This window comes from Kryptolebias marmoratus, linkage group LG14, assembly GCF_001649575.2.
Source record: "Kryptolebias marmoratus isolate JLee-2015 linkage group LG14, ASM164957v2, whole genome shotgun sequence".
Classification (NCBI taxonomy): domain Eukaryota; kingdom Metazoa; phylum Chordata; class Actinopteri; order Cyprinodontiformes; family Rivulidae; genus Kryptolebias; species Kryptolebias marmoratus.
Window position 1 is genome coordinate 23,192,287 of NC_051443.1, and position 13,669 is coordinate 23,205,955.

The window sequence follows — 13,669 nt, forward strand, 5'->3', positions numbered from 1 at the left end:
CCCAATTTCCCTTCTCATAAAGTAATTCCCACTCTAGACAAAGTATGGTAGTGTTTCTAAACGACTGTATTTCGTTAGGTTTTCATTTCTAGCTTGTTTAATTTTGTGTATCTTTATGTAGGCAGCACAAATTTCACACTATCCACAGTTTTTCTAACAGGAAAAGAAATGATGTTGCAATGTTGCAACAGTACAATCAGTGCAAATGGAGACAAGAATTTACTGGGGTTTACATATATGACAACAAAAAATGTTTGTATGCTAACAGTAGGAAATGTTTGATGAGCTGCATTTGATTCTATAAAGCATTCTCCCAATCTCTAAGATGTGACAAGTCTGTGATTTGCTACTTTATCTACTTTACTCTCATTGAAATCAGTCCTTCGGGGAGGTTGAGTTCTGGCTGTTGACTTTCTGGCATTTTTAATTACATTCTGTTTCCTTAGAAACCTTGGTGAAACAAATGAACACAGAGGAAGTCAAACTTTAGTTTGCGCATTATTAGGTGAAATACAACTATGTTATTTGCAAGTTCTTATTGATCGTGTCTGCTTAAATGTTACAGATAGGATTTCAAAGCTGTGTCTATTTAGGTTGCATGAGCCCAATATGATAAAATAAATTTGTCCATTGGACTGGGAAATCCATGTAGATTACTGTATTTGTAGCACAGAAAACTTCAAACAGGATGCCTCAAAGCCTTAGTGTCAGTTTTGTTATGCCGAGAGTTGTTCTCCACCTACACCCAGGGGCATACACCTCCACACAGTACATGGTTTTCACAGCTGAGGCCATAGGCTGGCATTTCCCTCACAGGCACCTTCTGCAGGAAACCTCAAGAAACTGTTTCATCTTGAGGATGAGATGATCTGCCTCTCAGTCGTGAAGCGCTGCAAAACGTCACTGCTGGGTTAGAAAATGTCAGATGCGACTGATACCAACTGATTTTTGTCGGACCTGATAGTTTTCGTTTTCTCGAGTGCAACTACTCCTGTCAGTGTCAAATGGCTGATAAAAGTTTGATTTATTGAAGAAATGTATGTGAATGCAGTGCAAAAATAAGGCAAAATGAAGAGCAAAAAAACCCCTAAAATTAAATGAGCACTCTTTCTTATAGTTCACACGTGTCAAACTCAAGGCCCGCGGGCCAGATCCGGCCCTCTGAAACATTTCATCCGGCCCCAAAGATAACGTTTAGATTTCATCAGGTCCGGCCCTCCAGTCTGGGACAGATCGGCTTCTAAGTCACTGTCAAGAGAAAACTTGACTAATTAGGCTCAGTTTTTTAAAGCAAAATAAGAATCAGAGACTCGATCTGTCCCAGACTGGAGGGCCGGATGAAATGTTACACAGGGCCGGATCTTGCCCGCGGGCCTTGAGTTTGACATGTGTGTTCTAAATAGTGAAGTACAAAGCTAACATGCTGTAAAATGCATGGCTGTCCCAACACAGCCTTTACTTTTCATTACTTTTGTGTTACAGCAACTAAAGTTATGGCTGTTTTTTTTTATCAATCTATTAAAGCAAGGCCATCCAGTCATTAGGAAAGTTTTCTTTTTTTTCATTTTTTATATTTTATATAGCTTAAGCGACGGATAGAGTTACGGTGCCCACGCAATATTTGACACTTGTGTGAGATTGGACTGTAAATCAACAGACACAGATCATTAGTCCTCACAGAGTCGTGGATTCCTCGCGTTCGCCGTTACAAACCATATTTTCATGCCAAGCCTGAAGTAGAGTAGTGAATGGAATGCTCAGTTTGCCTAAGAAAAGTGAGATTTTCAACTTGGTCTATTTTTATATTTGTGGTGATTCAGTTCTGCACTTCTGTGGCAGTGTGGTTATTGGTTCAGAGGGGGATAAAAAGAGCGTGGAGTCAAATTGGACTTTCAGGTCATGTCATTATTCTCTTTTTTGTTGTTGTTAGGTGGTTCAAAATCACTGCCTCTCAACTCTAAATAACCTTAGATCTGAATGCCAAATAAGATTTAATGATGTGCTATTGAGCAACATAACATTAAATGAATTTTATGAGAGCCTGTTGTGAGAATCTAGATGTTCCTTTTCGAAATGCACTTTTAACCAGGCCATGTCGTAGTCTAGTACAAATTACAGGATAATAAAAATAACCACTCAACAAGATTACACAATTGCATTTAGTAGAATTACTGGGGGGAAAAAATGACACTCTCTCTAACCTTGTAAGTTAAAGTTCCAGCTCCTATGTAACAGGAAGTACACCTGTAATCTAAACAACTCTGTTCCAATGAAAATTCACTTGTGACCACTACAGTTGAAAGCACGTCGAGTATAAAAGGCTCCTTCAGTGCTGTGCAACACTACAAGTGTGGCATTTAAGTAAAATGTCAAGAAAATCTTAATCTACATGTTGAAAGTAAGCAGTTAATGAACGGTATATAAAAGGCAGTGTAACGATTCATGTAACTGTTAATTACTTGCTTCAGTACATGCCTTTGTTATGAATTTCCACAGCGTGTGTTTCCTGTACAGTAAATCACTTTTTCATTTCTGCCTGGACTTGGTGAGCTGTCAGCGGCCGTTTTCAGCTGTACAACATTTTTTTGCACCGAGTGGAATGCAGAAAATGTTAACTGCATAACAAGCTGAGGGTCACCAAAAAGCACTGTTGCTATTTTATGCTAAAAGGAGCTGTGAACTAGAAGTGTTTCACATGATCTGCCATCCACCCAAACTCTTTCCCATCACCAAACTCTACCTCAGTACTGGTGGAGTATTCCTCTATTCGATTTTTTAATTAAATGTGTATTGTACAGTTGACATGAGAGTAGATGTAGGGATAAATAACTTGGTTTAGAGATTATTTTTAATTCATAACAGGATGTATATTTCGTAGAATTGTTGCATAGCCAGTTCTTGAAATAAATAAATAAAACCTAGCAAGAACCATTTTTGTTTTTTCCACATTTTGAAGCTACACTATTACCGCAAATGTTGTTTTTTACTAGTTTTATTGAATTTCAGTGGGGAATTGTAGTGCAGTAAGACAGTTCATCTATAGAAATCACATCATTTGTCACGTTGTTTTAAGCATTGCCTATATGCATATATTAATATCGTTGATTTTAATTGTAAATGTTGTTTTTAAACAACACATTTTTTGTGACGCTGGTTATTCTGATCACCGATTCATAATAATAAACACCACTGCAAACCACAGTTACTGTTTAAAGGGATAGTCTCCTTAAATCTGAAGTGATGTTCAGTTTTATAGTCATCAGTAGTTGGTACCTTATCAGCAGTGACATCAGTCAGAGAGACCAAAGTATGAAGAAAAGGACAGAAGTCTTCTTTCATGCTTGGCTAATCGTTAGCCAAATAATGGCAATGTTTTTGTTTTTCAGACTTATGAAATAACACTCTCAGACAGACTAGTGTGAAAGAACACTACATAAGCTAACATTGAATCTCTACCTTTTTGCATGTCACTGTTTAGTTTGTTGTTTTTCTCAAGTACTGCCTCTCAAGTTTCTTCAAGTATTGAGTTTTTATATTATAGCTATTGTAGCATTCTTCATAAGCATGAAAAACAGGCCCTTGTTTGGCTAGCCATTAGCCTAGCCTAAACTCTTTTTCTTCATACTCGAAGCCCTATGACTAAAATCATGGCTGATAAGGTACTATCAGCCATGATAGTAAGTTATTTGACATAACATCTCTTAAAAATGACCAGACTATCCATTTAAAGCCAGATCTACAAACACCAGCTGGTGATACTTAAACAAAAACTGTATTTAAATAAAGAGTTGCAACTGCTGTTTATAAATTATATTAAAAGGAATGATTGTGGTTAAAGCTTTATGTGGTGCATTGACGAGCTTATATTAACACCAACAGTACAAAAACAGTACTTTGCTGTAGCCCAGGATAGTGTCGGTGCTACTTCAGCACCTGTTTTGGGTTTTTTTTTGTTTTCTTTTTGGGTTTGAAACAGAAGAATCTGCTGCTTAGCAGTCTGGTTGGGTGTAGCTCCCGTGTAACACGATTTAGACCCGTGTGTGCCAGACCATAATGCTGCAGAGTTTTAAAGAGCTCTGCTCCAATGAAAGTTAACTTGTGACCAATACACCGGATAGCATTTTACGAGCCTCCTCCAGGGCTGTGTAATCTTATAAACGTGGCATTTGAGTAAAATGTCAAAAACTATTATTCTGAATGCAGATAGATGAAAAGAAAAAAATCATAGGTTACATGTAGATTTTCTTTCTTGTTCTCATTTTTGTCTCAATATTTAACTGTTGTACAAATGTCACTTCAGTAATTGGTTTACATCTGTCTGATTTTATAATGCAATCAAAAACACAGACACTAAAAGACTATAATATTAGAAACAAGCAAGAGAAAAGCGAGCAAAAAGTAAAGCAGCAGAAGTGGGGATATCAAGAACCAGAGGTAAATGAGGTGTGATGGCAAGTATATTAGAATGGGTGAAAACAAGCACAATGTAAACATGTGGGCTATAAATAAGTCCTTCAGTCCTTCAAGCAATAGATGCACGCCACTTCCATTCCCTCCAAAAACTACTCTGTGAACACGCCAAGGTGCCATAGCACTAAGCACAGCCATCCATTTATTTCTAAATGCTAATCCAGTTGAATCATTCAGTAGGTCTGTCCTTTCTGGAACCTCGCTTTTTTTTTTATTCCGGTAACTGTATTTTGAATTTTGCTTGCATGTGCTCTTGGAAAATAAAAAAAATATAACAGGGGCAAATTTTTTAGATAAGAAACGCACATCGACAGCCACAATATTCAACCAGTGGCTCACTGACACCTCCACATGACAGCATCTTAAATTAGGACACACTGGTTCAGTATAGATTTTTTTTTTTGTGGACAGAACAGTAATAAAAACCAACAGAATTTGTGCACGCTAAGGTCCCAGGGGAAGCCAAAACTGAACAAAGCAAGACTTTCATGCAACACAGATTGATTAACAAATCATTAACTGTGGTGTTGTGGGATCATGACTCAGCACATCCACTGCTTTCATGCATTTATTATTTTACTACTAATTATTTTAAATATTTTGGTATAACATAATACCTAGATTGGGGGAGGGGGGGATACATTTAGATAAGGCAGGAAAGTAAAACGGTGGGGGGAAAAAAATCCTTGAATCTCTGTTATAAATAAAACAGCAACCGCAGGCAAACATGGCTATTAAATATGCCCACCTTAAGAACAGATTTGATCTCATGTGGTGAGCTCGACACATCTGTTTACCTGGCTCCCTCTTCTTAGTAGAGCGTGACCGATCAGAGCCAGGGGCTTCTGGAGATTTAATATCCTCCTTAAATCTTGGATATCTGAGCTACAGCAGAGTGGAAATGCCAAGATTTACAGTAGAATAATTACAAATTTAAACCTAATGAAATCCCCCAAAAGTCTTACCTAGTCTTAAACATTAAATATGGATGGACTTTGTTCAAATGTTAAGCTTAGCAGTTGATATTGCTTGAAATACAAAGAATCTTTCTGTTTCATAAGCTCTAGAAGCTGCAAAAAAAGTCTACATATAATAAATGCATACCTAACCAGAGAGGTCTACGTATAAAAGCTGCACAATGTTTATTGTTGTTGTTAAATTTTATCAATACCACAAGATCAGTGTGTGTATAATCTGTATTGCAAAGAATTCCAATAAAAAAGCACATACAGATTCCAAAGTATTTGTTGTTCAAATGGAGCCCCTACACCCCTAATTGTCCAAAGCCTACATATGACGTGTTGTGAGCATCATGATTACAGAACCTAGTTTATCACACATGATGTGATTATTGTAATATTTGACAATCTTACAATTTTGTTTTTCTAATGTCATGAAGCTCTATGCATTTACTGAAACAAAATAAGACAAAAGATGAGAATTTGTAAGATCAGTCTAAAAACTAAAGTGTTTGTAAATGCAAATTACTATTCACTACCATGAAAGGTGAGCAATAATTGCCTCTGTGTGTGTTTGTTAGCAAAATATCTAATGAACCACAGGAGACGTTTTAATAAATCTCTTAAAGGACGCACTGGATGGACATCTACAACAGATTAACTTTGGCGTCAAGCTGGTTCAAGATGGCTGCCATAGCCAGTTGACCTTAGCAAAAGAATCTGGCTATGACTCAGTCAATTTTACAGATATCAGGATAAAATTTGGTATTGTAGTAGCTGCAAATGATCTCAAACACATACTCTAAGCATTAACAGACTGCACATCTTTGTTTAAATCTTTGGTATGCATGCTATATGAATTGCCTCAAAAAAATCCTAGTTTTATGAACAAATGTTGCTGTTGTTGCTTTATTTGTCACAGAGCATAATATTTCTTTGATTTGACTTTATATTGTAAGCGGAAGGAATAGGTTTTCAAGATTAACATCCAAAGTCAATAAACTTCCCATTTGATTAGAATAAATGTCACTGCTGGATTTCGTAAAGCAGCTTCTGCTTTCAGGTTAAACAGTCAGCAACATTTAGTGAATAATTTAATAAGTTAAGTCAGTTTCTAAATTACTTACTGTTTTGTATGGGAAAGAAGAGTTTGCTTTATTCATGACTGCTGCAGAGCAGAAAGGCATGGACATTGTTTGAGCTAAAAAGCGTCTTTTCCACAGTTTTTGTGTCAAAAGAGAAAGTGTCATCATGGGGAATGTACTCCGTAAAGATGAAAGCTTTGAAGGCAGAAAAAGCATAAATAAATTTGATTAGAAACCATTTTTTCCTGCTAATTAGAACATTGCAAATATAATTTTACTAAAGCAAAATACATTAAATTAAAACTAAATTAAAATCATGTCAGAATAAATGGTAATTACACTGGGTTTGTGCTTTTTGTATTACAGTTTTTGCAAACCTAATTTTGGGGCTGATTTAAAGAAAAAAATCCAGTGAAATTATGCACCTAATGAAAACAAGATATATTGAGGTTATTTCAAGCTAACTGGAGAATGTTCCTTTTATTGCATGTCGCAACTAATGCTTAAATATGGTTTGCATGTGATACAACAGCAAATGTGCACAATAAATATCAATTAAAGAACATAGTATTCTATGTGCCAGTATCCTCAGGCCTCAACTACTCCCCAGAGCAAAGTAGTTAGCTGAAGTTCGACTCAGATTCACACATTAAATGTCAACTAGAACAGGCTTACAAATGAACAACTCATCAAAAGTTTGTACATAATATCCTAAACTGTATCTTTTCCCAAGTTGCATCTTTTAAGGTCAACTTCCGATGGCAAACTTTGTGAAATCCCATAAAAGTAAGACTGCTCCTCCCCCCCTCGGGGAAAGAGCATTCTGGCAGACCAAACAGAGTCAGCTGTCGTCGTCTTTGGCTGCGCGACAAGTTGATATTTCATCTGAATGCACGGTGCTCTGAGCACTGATGCAAAAGCTATTACCCAGAGTGCCCAAGTGGATTGGCCAACGGTGCTAAGGCTGCACACTGAGGCACTTCAAAGAAATGAAAAGTGTTCAAGAAAACAAAATGCATCTCCTATTTTTCATTAGACTGTCTACATTACAAGAGGATAATACTTATTATAAGGAGAAAGGTGTTATGGCAGGATTTAGATGACGGGCATGAAAGTAAAACCATCCTTCAAGTCAAAGATTTACGTTTTTGCTCTTTTTATGTTTGTTTTGTTCAAGCGTAAAAATACATTGTGTATTATGTTGATATATTTATAATGATTTTTAAAGTCACCTTTCCAAACAAAAGGTTATTATGGCGTTCTAACCCAATAGCTGAACATTCCCTTTTGTAATAACCAACTTTAAAGAAAAGGCAAACCAAAACTGTAGAAATGCACAAATTAATTACCTGGTGACCAATTAATCCAGCACTTAATCTGACTTTTTTTTTTTTTTTATCCTCCCTCTCTGGTTTGAGAACACTCCTGAGCTAAGTGGCTATTGAACATCAGATTCACCCCCTGGTCTGTGATTGTATCACAGCTAAGTGCTATTTGGTGTGAGCAGGAGCACAATTGTGGTGGCGGAGTTTTTAGTGAGTGAAGAAGACTTAAGGTGTTTAAAAATAGTGATATGAATCACAAAAAGGTACGAGAGGCTATTCATTATATAATATCAAGATATCAGAATTGGCCAAAATCAAGATTGGCAAGGCAGAGCTTTGCAAAAACTGGGAATCAGAATTGGCCGAGGCAACTCAGATCAGTGCAGTTTTGCAAAAATGGTTACAGGAACCTTGGATATTATGTACAGCATTAACATAATGTACTCATTTACCACTTTCCACTGTGATGTTCGTCATTTCTGATAAAAGGTTTTCAAAGGTATGATGCATGTTCAAACTTAGGTAAGCAAGAATGTTGGGTACTGATGTACTGCATTATCGAGTTCACACAGATTTAAGATATACTTGTTTGGAAAAAATAAAATAAAAATCAAGGCTCAGAAGTACTGACATATTACCAGTCACCAAGGCCCAATCAGAAACAGTGAATAATTAAAACTGGTATGACAATATTGCAATGAAGCACCTTTTTACTCACTTAAAACCCATTATTTTACATCCATAAATTTGAAGATTGTAGTCGGCTGCAATTCTGGTTCAAGCATAAGAGTGTAAAATGTGATTTATGACAAAAGCTTACTTTATTACCACTTGTGCTGCACGTACACGCAAGAGGAGCAGCCGGTCCTAAACACAGGCTGTACCGTACATCAGAAACAAGATCGGGAAAAAAAGTGGAGCATGGCTGGGTAATCAGTGCAGTAATGGCAAAATACAGCTTAAATGGGGCAGTGTCTATTAAAAATTGAGATGAAATGAGGAGTCTGTTCTGTTTTTTCTGTCTGCAGTAGTGGGGGATGTAGTAACTATAGTCAACTAAATCTACTCAAGCAGAACAAAAAAGGGGGATGAGGACAGGAGGAGGTGCCCCTGCTGGGACTGTTTTGTGATAGTTGCATGCAAGATTTTAGTCAAACTTAAAAGGACTGATTCTTATATGTTTAGGCATATTTTGAGGAATAATTAATCTATTTACAGCTAAATTAAAAATATGCTGCTTTCTGGGAGTTGGACAGCTGGTTTTGGGTTTGCCTACAGGTTTCATCTTGACTCTATTTATCGTTTACTAGTGACATTTACAATAGGAAAAAGTCAGCCTGAAGCTTTTGTTTTTGCACTTAGTTACAAATGACATTCAGTTTGAGCTCTTTGGTCAGCTGATATTTACACCTCAGTTGTTTAAAGTTACCATAAGACTGAGGCACAAAGAGAAATCCCAAGTTCAGAAACTGTTCACTGGCAGTAACTTATGTTAACTCGTTCCTAAATGTACTCTTTGCAATGTCAAGCAGACAGATAAAAAATGGTTCGTAAAGTAAAAGAAAACTTGCAGTGTTTTTCTTATATCAGTGGTTAATGTGTCCTTAAAATCTTGCTAAATTTGTGGACATTTGCCAGTTACATGTTTGTTTACCCATGGAAACGGCCGAAGTGACTGAAAATAAGTCAACAGTGGTGACGCCCATGGAAGCGCTATTAGGGATGGAGAAGTTTGACCATTTTAATGTATTAGTACGTATTTACCTTGAGATTGCAAAGTGCTGTATATCATATTGTATCACTGACTGGAAATAAATTAAGATTCAAGGTATAGATGTTTCCAGTGTTAGACTAAAGTTGAAAAAATGTAACAGTAAATCTTATCAATGTAGCAGAAGTTTTGCAAAAGCTGTGTGTTTGAATGCCAAGCTCTGTTTTTGTGGCACTCTATTGCTTTGCGTGATCCCTGGTATTTATTCCTGACAGTTGTCTTACTCATTCTTTTTTTATTTTGTTTCTTTTACATTTAGAACCAGATTTTTTTTCTTATATTTCCACCTAAATGTCATCTCTTCAATTCTACGCTTGTCTAATTCCACCATATTTGTTTACCTACACTGACTATGACCAGTTGTCAATCATGTGACTCAACCATGATTTAGTTCGACTGTAGACCCGCACTGCATCATTTGAAATAGTTCAAAATATCCTTTATCTTATTGTAAAGTTGGCATTGAATACCTTTTTAAAAGAGGAAGAAACTTAATGTCTACAAATGTCTAAATGTCTTCTCATAGTTAATCTTGTTTGGCTGTTGTCTGGGATGTTTACCTCCAGTTGAAGCAGTGAAAACTGCACGTCATTGGTCAATAATGGACCCCGTTTCCTGTTAGTACTGGTCAATTAACCAAACAAACCAGCTGATTGAGTGCTAAATTCAAACCTGCACTCCCATTAGTGAGAGGTGTAGAACTGTAGTTTTCTGACTGACACTGTGTAAAATAAAGCAGAGTATAGTTTTTTTTTTCTTCTTGATAAATCTTAATCATCAGAAAATTATGTGCAAGCACATGAACTTGATTAGCCATGAGTGGTTGCAGACACTACACACAATAGCACAGTTTCATCAAACGTGAAATTGAGACAAAAACTGACGTCTGTTATTTTGTAGTTTTAGTTCTGGAAACGCAAACAAAACAAAAACTGTTGAATGGAAAATAAACCAATAAATTTTAAAAAAGCAATCCATTGTTTGTTCAGAGCAAAAAAAATAAATAAATAAATAAAAGAAAAGAACTGAGGCAAAAGGAGGTAAAAAGAAGGGTTGGCTCACAAAATATAAAAAGTGAATCTGCTCACACAAGGACACCATCAGAGCTACTGAAGGGAAACCACTTTCTACTGACGCTTTATCTGCAACGGATGACCTCACTGGCTGATGACCCATTCTGTTTATGTTCAGGAGGGGGAGGCAGATGGAAAAAAATGAAGCATGGCATGTTTGCTTTCCTTAAAGTAGCTTTTAGTATAAATCATCCAGCTATCGTCCTCATCTTTCATTTTCTATACCTGTTATTTTTGTTAAGGGTTGTGGGCAACTAGAGAATATTCCAGGTGAGATGTTGGGGAAAAGCCCAGATGAGTTCAAAGGCTAATTCCAGAAAGAAATGGGGGAGAAACTTGAGTACTCAATACAGCCAATGCACACTTAGGCAAGAAGATCAAAATCAAGTCAACCACAAAGTATCCATCCTTGAATATGACCAGAAAATGACTCTTCAGTTTATTTATAGCACCATTAGTTAAACAAGAATGTTTAAAAAAATGTATTGTAGGGCCCTAAAAACCTTTTTTTTTCTTCTAAATTGTTTTTTGAGGAACACAGAATCTTTACCTACAACTATCCAATCACGTGGTGAATGAATACAGTTTCACAATTTAACTGGAAAATATCCAAAATTATTAAATACTGATTAATTAAAACAAAAATGTGTCAATCGTATGTTAGAAAACTTGCAGAGACGTTTTCTTAATTTGTGTGAATTGACTGAATATTGTCCTGTCATCATTATTCTTTGGGTGCCAAGATAGTTAATAACTGAAGAAAGTTATTTTCTGTTCTTTTAAATTGAAAATATATATCGAGGGGCATTTACAAGGATTTAGATAGATTAGGGAAAACTCTAAACTCATCTGATTGTATTCACATTTTCACAAATTCCACAACATTCTGCTTTTGCAGGTGAATCCATTTAATTTATCACATTCTGTGATCTATGTGTCTCCATCTGTGTTTTGTCCAACACCAACCACACTAATAGTAAACAAAATCTGAAAGAAAATCACAAAGATCTGCTTTAAATAATTTTGTCACCTCTACATCGACTTCAACTCATTGAGTGTGATTGTTTCTACAACCATATGCTCACACAATCTGAAAAATTCATAAGATTTCTGCACATATTCTGCACTACACAGGCCTTTTTTTTTTAAATGCCATTTTGTGTGTAGGAAAATGGTATTTGCAAGTACATGTTATGATTTATGAAACATATTCCACTTGCAGAAAATCACGTGTTCAGCAATGAGTTTTGCTCACGGGGATCTGATTTCTTTATATTCCAAAGGGCAAAAGTGGCTTTATAGGGCAACATAATGAAATGATCACAGGTTAAAAATACATGCAGCATATTTGCTACTAAGCAGTGACATCATGTAGTAAAAATAACTTCAGTTCTAAAAACTGCTTATTTTATTGTTAGCAGTTTTCCAGCAGCAGGTTTGGTGCAGCTGCGGGAGCTAAATGATGTAGAAAGACTCAGCCTTAATGAGAAATGCTGGACAAAAGTCCAAAAAAGCTGTTTATTCACAGAAGTCACACTGTAGCCTGTTTGTAAAAGCCAAATACTCCAGTTGTTGCGGGTGTAAAAAAAAAAAAAATCTGCGAACATGATGACATTTACATAGTCTGACTCTTATTATTTATTTTTTTCCCCCCTCAATATGACTTTTTATGCGTGTCTGTCTATAAATGCTGCCCACTGTAGTAAAATGTCACGGCAATGAGCAGTTCTGGATGAGGATCTGCTTGGAAAAGTGACTTTTAGAGAAGCTTCAGCCTGCCCATTATGGTCTTGTGCCTTCAGTTTTCTTTCAGCCATATGGCCGGTGTGATAATTCTGACTTTAAACGTCATGAATATTCAGGAACACCCGCACATTTATGTATCCAAACTATAACTTTTATAATTATCTCTAATGTTTGGCTCTTGAGTAATGTTTTCAATGTAACCACATAAAAAAAATGTGATGAAGATGATAAACAACATAAACACTAGCATTTTATCTGATTATTTCAGTTTCACTCATAAGTGAATTTTTTTGTTCTAAAGATGCAGAAGACTTGCTGGTTTCTTCTCCCCAAAATGGGAACAACACTTTTTAATAAGAAGATTTGTAATTTTTTTTAGTAAATGTTTTTTATATTAAATAATAAAATTTTAAAATAATATTTTTGTTGCATCAAGTCTTTAACATTGATTGGTGTGATAAGAATGTTATTTCATTCCTCATGAATTTTCAGTATCTTATTGCCCAAAGGTTAAAGGGCAATGATGTTTTGCCACCGTGTGTGTTCATACATTTGTCTGTAGCATTAGCAAAAGGGCTCATGAATCACTAAACTGCCAATTGTCTTAAAACACACATAAATGGCTATAACTCTGTCAGTTTAACAGATATCGAGCTAAGATTTGATGTGGTAGTAGCTGAGCATCATCTTGTAAAATTGCATGAGATTGTGCTTGACCTAAATGGCTAAAAATCCATCAATTACATGAGATGACTTTAGTCTAAAACGCTGGCATAAAAAATGGTGGGTGATATGCATTCCTTCAAGAAATTCTGGGCTTTTAATTTAATCATTTTTCAGATGCAGATTGATTTAAAAAAAAAAAAACTGTTGCGCTGTTTACACTGTATTTATTTATCTTATTCAGTTATCAAAAATGGGAACAGCACTATTTTAAAAGGGCAAGTTAGTATTTTACTTTTTAAGAACACATTTTAAACAGAACATTTTGCTGCATGAAGCCTGCCATGTGACAAAAAAAATGGTTCAACTTTTACACCCACAGCTCTTAACATCCAAACTTGGACTTGCCAATAAGTGACAGCTGAGCCTCTTCACAGGTCAGTAGTAACACAAATCTCAGGAACTTTACTGACGCTGCCTTTCCTGTGAACCTCCAAACATACCAATCTGTGGTTTCTAAATGAGTGCAGAAAGGCGACGAGCTGTGCTGATCGATACGAGTGCCGGTGCCAAAAAG

General features: G+C 36.1%; 1 protein-coding gene and 1 long non-coding RNA gene across 4 annotated transcripts in view; one reads left to right on the top strand and one right to left on the bottom strand.

The window, feature by feature from the left end:
* Positions 1-13,669, top strand: part of LOC112450807 — a 177,035-nt gene that overhangs the window by 36,989 nt on the left and 126,377 nt on the right. The window lies entirely within an intron of this gene.
* lrrtm4l1 (leucine rich repeat transmembrane neuronal 4 like 1) overlaps positions 1-13,669 on the bottom strand; it is a 53,582-nt gene that overhangs the window by 29,032 nt on the left and 10,881 nt on the right. The gene's annotated exons all lie outside the window — the stretch shown is intronic.